Source organism: Arachis stenosperma, chromosome 2, assembly GCF_014773155.1.
Source record: "Arachis stenosperma cultivar V10309 chromosome 2, arast.V10309.gnm1.PFL2, whole genome shotgun sequence".
In the NCBI taxonomy this organism is placed as follows: Eukaryota; Viridiplantae; Streptophyta; class Magnoliopsida; order Fabales; family Fabaceae; genus Arachis; species Arachis stenosperma.
The window spans coordinates 75,484,586-75,491,326 of NC_080378.1; the positions used below are offsets into that span (position 1 = coordinate 75,484,586).

At 39.0% G+C, this 6,741-nt stretch overlaps 1 non-coding gene across 1 annotated transcript; it reads left to right on the forward strand.

Moving 5' to 3' along the window:
* Positions 1-4,364: 4,364 nt before the first annotated feature.
* LOC130963996 (small nucleolar RNA R71) lies at positions 4,365-4,472 on the forward strand. Its single transcript, XR_009080111.1, has one exon. It is a non-coding gene; the product is annotated as a small nucleolar RNA R71 (small nucleolar RNA).
* Positions 4,473-6,741: the final 2,269 nt, after the last annotated feature.

The following is a 6,741-nucleotide window of genomic DNA, read 5'->3' on the forward strand; positions in this document are numbered from 1 at the left end:
ATGGCCAGCCTCCCAAAGAGGGTTCAATCATCAAAACATGATCAACAGATGAAAATACAATAGTAAAAGGTCCTATTTATAGGAAACTAGTAGCCTAGGGTGTACAGAGATGAGTAAATGACATAAAAATCCACTTCCGGGCCCACTTGGTGTGTGCTTGGGCTGAGCAATGAAGCAATTTCGTGTAGAGACTCTTCTTGGAGTTAAACGCCAGCTTTTATGCCAGTTTGGGCGTTTAACTCCCATTTAGGTGCTAGTTCCGGCGTTTAACGCTGGAATTTCTGTAGGTGACTTTGAACGCCGGTTTGGGCCATCAAATCTTGGGCAAAGTATGGACTATCATATATTGCTGGAAAGCCCAGGATGTCTACTTTCCAAAGCCGTTGAGAGCGCGCCAATTGGGCTTCTGTAGCTCCAGAAAATCCACTTCGATCGTAGGGAGGTCAGAATCCAACAGCATCTGCAGTCCTTTTGAGTCTCTGGATCAGATTTTTGCTCAGATCCCTCAATTTCAGCCAGAAAATACCTGAAATCACAGAAAAACACACAAACTCATAGTAAAGCCCAGAAAAGTGAATTTTAACTAAAAACTAATAAAAATATAATAAAAACTCAACTAAAACTACCAAAAACATACTAAAAACAATGCCAAAAAGCGTACAAATTATCCGCTCATCACAACACCAAACTTAAATTGTTGCTTGTCCTCAAGCAACTGAAAATCAAATAAGATAAAAAGAAGAGAATATACTATAGACTCCAAATTATCAATGAAACTAAGCTCCAAATTAGATGAGCGTGACTAGTAGCTTTTTGCCTCCGAACAGTTTTGGCATCTCACTTTATCCTTTGAAATTCAGAATGATTGGCTTCTTTAGGAACTCCGAATCCAGATAGTGTTATTGATTCTCCTAGTTAAGTATGATGATTCTTGAACACAGCTACTTATTGAGTCTTGGCCGTGGCCCAAAGCACTCTGTCTTCCAGTATTACCACCGGATACATACATGCCACAGACACATAATTGGGTGAACCTTTTCAGATTATGACTCAGCTTTGCTAAAGTCCCCAATTAGAGGTGTCCAGGGTTCTTAAGCACACTCTTTTTTGCCTTGGATCACAACTTTATTTCTTTCTTTTTCTTTCTTTTTCTCTTTCTCCCTTTTTTTTTTCGTTTTTCTCCTTCTTTTTTCCCCTTTTTTTTTTGTATTCACTGCTTTTTCTTGCTTCAAGAATCATTTTTATAATTTTTCAGATCCTCAGTAACATGTCTCCTTTTTCATCATTCTTTCAAGAGCCAACAATTTTAACATTCATGAACCACAAATTCAAAAGACATATGCACTGTTTAAGCATACATTCAGAAAACAACAAGTATTGTCACCACATCAAACTAATTAAGCTAGTTTTAAAGATGAATTTGAAATCCTGTACTTCTTGTTCTTTTTGTGATGAAAACAGTTTTCATTTAAGAAAGGTGATGGATTCATATTCATAGCTTTAAGGCATAGACACTAAGACACTAATGATCATAAGACACAAACATGGATAAACATAAAGCACTAAAATTCGAAAAACAGAAAAATAAAGAACAAGGAGATTAAAGAACGGGTCCACCTTAGTGATGGCGGCTCTTTCTTTCTCTTGAAGATCCTATGGAGTGCTTGAGCTCCTCAATGTCTCTTCCTTGTCTTTGTTGCTCCTCTCTCATGATCCTTTGATCTTCTCCAATTTCATGGAGGAGGATGGCATGTTCTTGGTGCTCCACCCTTAGTTGTCCCATGTTGGAACTTAATTTTCCTAGGGAGGTGTTAATTTGCTCCCTGTAGTCTTGTGTAGGAAAGTGCATCCCTTGAGGTATCTCAGGGATTTTTTGATGAGAGGGGTCTCTTGTTTGCTCCATCTTCTTCTTAGTGATGGGCTTGAGGTCATGCCTTCTCAGTTGAACCGGCTTTGGATGCCATAAATGGTTATGGAAAAACAAAAAGCAATGCTTTTACCACACCAAACTTAAAAGGTTTGCTCGTCCTCGAGCAAAAGAAGAAAGAAGAGAGTAGAAGAAGAAGAAATGGAGGAGAGGGAGATGGCTTTGTGGTTAGGCCAAAAGGGGAAGAAGTAGTGGTTTGAATTTGGATGGTGAGGTAAGTGGGGTTTTATGGAGGTGAGTGGTGAAGAGAGAGATGGGATTTGATAGGTGAGGGGTTTGTGGGGATCCTGTGGGGTCCACAGATCCTTAGGTGTCAAGGAAAAGTCATCCCTGCACCAAATGGCATTCAAAAACACGTTTTGAGCCAATTCTGGCGTTAAACGCCGGACTGGTGCCCATTTCTGGCGTTTAACGCCAGGTTCTTGCCCCTTCCTGGCGTTTAACGCCAGTCTGGTGCCCATTTCTGGCGTTAAACGCCCAGAATGGTGCCAGACTGGGCGTTAAACGCCCAACTGCTAGTCTCACTGGCGTTTAAACGCCAGTGAATTCTTCCTCCAGGGTGTGCTATTTTTCTTCCTGTTTTTCATTCTGTTTTTGCTTTTTCAATGGATTTTGTGACTTCTTATGATCATCAACCTACAAAAAACATAAAATAACAAAGAGAAATATATAAAATATAATCATTGGGTTGCCTCCCAACAAGCGCTTCTTTAATGTCATTAGCTTGACAGAGGGCTCTCATGGAGCCTCACAGATACTCAGAGCAATGTGGGAACCTCCCAACACCAAACTTAGAGTTTGAATGTGGGGGTTCAACACCAAACTTAGAGTTTGGTTGTGGCCTCCCAACACCAAACTTAGAGTTTGACTTTGGGGGCTCTATTTGTCTCTGATTTGAGGGAAGCTCTTCAAGCTTCATCTCCATGGTGACAGAGGGATATCCTTGAGCCTTAAACACCAAGGATTCTTCATTCACTTGAATGATCAGTTCACCTCTATCAACATCAATCACAGCCTTTGCTGTGGCTAGGAAGGGTCTGCCAAGGATGATGGATTCATCCATGCACTTCCCAGTCTCTAGGACTATGAAATCAGTAGGAATGTAATGGTCTTCAACTTTTACCAAAACATTCTCTACAAGTCCATGAGCTTGTTTTCTTGAGTTGTCTGCCATCTCCAATGAGATTCTTGCAGCTTGTACCTCAATGATCCCTAGCTTCTCCATTACAGAGAGAGGCATGAGGTTCACACTTGACCCTAAGTCACACAGGGCCTTCTTGAAGGTCATGGTGCCTATGGTACAAGGTATGGAAAACTTCCCAGGATCTTGTCTATTTTGAGGTAATTTCTGCTTAGACAAGTCATCCAGTTCTTTGGTGAGCAAAGGGGGTTCATCCTCCCAAGTCTCATTTCCAAATAACTTGTCATTTAGCTTCATGATTGCTCCAAGGTATTTAGCAAATTGCTCTTCAGTGACATACTCATCCTTTTCAGAGGAAGAATACTCATCAGAGCTCATGAAGGGCAGAAGTAAGTCCAATGGAATCTCTATGGTCTCATTTTGAGCCTCAGATTCCCATGGTTCCTCATTGGGGAACTCAGAGGAGGTTGGTGCACGCCCATTGAGGTCTTCCTCAGTGGCGTCCACCTCCTCTCCTTCCTCTCCAAAGTCGGCCATGGTTATGGCTTTGCACTCTCCTTTTGGATTTTCTTCTGTATTGCTTGGAAGAGTGCTTGGAGGGAGTTCAGTGACTTTCTTGCTCAGCTGACCCACTTGTCCTTCCAAATTTCTGATGGAGGACCTTGTTTCATTCATGAAACTTTGAGTGGTTTTGATTAGATCAGAGACCATTGTTGCTAAGTCAGAGGTATTCTGCTTAGAACTCTCTGTCTGTTGCTGAGAAGATGATGGAAAAGGCTTGTTATTGCTAAACCTGTTTCTTCCACCATTATTATTATTGAAACCTTGTTGAGGTCTCTCTTGATTCTTCCATGAGAAATTTGGGTGATTTCTCCATGAAGAATTATAGGTGTTTCCATAGGGTTCTCCTAGGTAATTCACCTCTTCCATTGAAGGGTTCTCAGGATCATAAGCTTCTTCCTCAGATGAAGCATCCTTAGTACTGCTTGGTGCATTTTGCATTCCAGACAGACTTTGAGAAATCAAATTGACTTGTTGAGTCAATATCTTGTTCTGAGCCAATATGGCATTCAGAGTGTCAATCTCAAGAACTCCTTTCTTCTGACTAGTCCCATTGTTCACAGGATTTCTTTCAGAAGTGTACATGAATTGGTTATTTGCAACCATTTCAATCAGCTCCTGAGCTTCTGTAGGCGTCTTCTTCAGATGAAGAGATCCTCCAGCAGAGCTATCCAAAGACATCTTGGATAGTTCAGAGAGACCATCATAGAAGATACCTATGATGCTCCATTCAGAAAGCATGTCTGAGGGACATTTTCTGATCAATTGTTTGTATCTTTCCCAAGCTTCATAGAGGGATTCTCCATCCTTCTGTCTGAAGGTTTGGACTTCCACTCTAAGCTTACTCAATTTTTGAGGTGGAAAGAACTTTGCCAAGAAGGCATTGACTAGCTTTTCCCAAGAGTCCAGGCTTTCTTTAGGTTGAGAGTCCAACCATATTCTAGCTCTGTCTCTTACAGCAAAAGGGAATAGCATCAGTCTGTAGACTTCAGGGTCTACCCCATTAGTCTTGACAGTGTCACAGATTTGCAAGAATTCAGCTAAAAACTGATGAGGATCTTCCATTGGAAGTCCATGGAACTTGCAATTCTGTTGCATTAGAGAAACTAATTGAGGCTTAAGCTCAAAGTTGTTTGCTCCAATGGCAGGGATAGAGATGCTTCTCCCATAGAAGTCGGGAGTAGGTGCAGTAAAGTCACCCAGCACCTTCCTTGCATTGTTGACATTGTTGTTGTTTTCGGCTGCCATGTCTTCTTCTTCTTTGAAGAATTCGGCCAGGTCCTCAATAAAGAGTTGTGCCTTAGCTTCTCTTAGCTTTCGCTTCAAGGTCCTTTCAGGTTCAGGGTCAGCTTCAACAAGAATGCCTTTGTCTTTGTTTCTGCTCATATGAAAGAGAAGAGAACAAGAAAATATGGAATCCTCTATGTCACAGTATAGAGATTCCTTGAGGTGTCAGAGGAAGAAAAATGGAAGACAGAGGTAGAAAATTCGAACTTATCAAAGAAGATGGAGTTCGAATTTTGCATTAAGGGATAGTGTTAGTCCATAAACAGAAGGATGTGAGAAGAAGGGAAGTAATTTTCGAAAATTAAGTAAAAGATTTTGAAAACATTTTGAAAAACACTTAATTGATTTTCGAAAATAAGAGTGGAAAAGAAATCAAGTGATTTTTGAAAAAGATTTTGAAATTAGAAATAAAAAAAGATTTGATTGAAAACTATTTTGAAAAAGATGTGATTAAAAAGATTTGATTGAAAAGTTATGATTTTAAAAAGATATGATTGAAAAGATATGATTTGAAAACAATTTTAAAAAGATTTGATTTGAAAACAATTTTAAAAAGATATGACTTTAAAAATTAATGACTTGCCTAACAAGAAAAGATATGATTCAAACATTAAACCTTTCTCAACAGAAAAGGCAACAAACTTGAAATGTTCAATCAAATCATTAATTGTTAGTAAGTATCTTTGAAAAAGGAAAGAAATTAATTTTGAAAACATTTGATTGAAAAGATATGATTTGAAAAAGATTTGATTTAGAAAAACTTTGAAAACTTGAAAAAAAATTGATTTGAAAAACAAAATCTTCCCCCTTGTGCCATCCTGGCGTTAAACGCCCAGAATGGTGCACATTCTGGCGTTTAACGCCCAAAACTCTACCCTTTTGGGCGTTAAACGCCCAACCAGGTACCCTGGCTGGCGTTTAAACGCCAGTCTGTCTTCTTCACTGGGCATTTTTGAATGCCCAGCTTTTTCTGTGTGATTCCTCTGCAGTATGTTCTAAATCTTCAATTCTCTGTATTATTGACTTGAAAAGACACAAATTAAAAATATTTTTGGATTTTTAATAATGAGGAATAATCAAAATGCAAATAAAATCAAATAACAATGCATGCAAGACACCAAACTTAGCAGTTTGTATACTACTGACACTAACAAAATGAGAATGCATATGAGAAACAACAAAACACTCAAGTCAATAGAATTCAAAGATCAAAACAAGAAAATCATCAAGAACAACTTGAAGATTAATTAAGACACATGCATAAATTCGAAAAATGCAAGAAGAACAGAAACATGCAATTGACACCAAACTTAAAATGAGACACTAGACTTAAACAAGAAATATTTTTGGATTTTATGATTTTATAAATTTTTTTGTGCTTTTTTTCGAAAATTAAGTGAAAAAAAAAATAAAGGTATCAAAATTCTTAATGAGAATTCCAGGAATCATGCAATGTTAGTCTAAAGCTTTAGTCTAAAGGAATTAGACATGGCCGGCCAAGCTTCAGCAGGACATTGCATTCAAGAGCTAAATTGATGAGGATCAATCAGCTTTGGTGATGATAAGAACATCACCTTGAAACACTAGAATTCATTCTTAAGAACTCTGAAGAAAAATACCTAATCTAAGCAACAAGATGAACCGTCAGTTGTCCATACACAAAACAATCCCCGGCAACGGCGCCAAAAACTTGGTGCACGAAATTGTGATCACTACAACTTCGCACAACTAACCAGCAAGTGCACTGGGTCGTCCAAGTAATACCTTACGTGAGTAAGGGTCGATCCCACGGAGATTGTTGGTATGAAGCAAGCTATGGTCACCT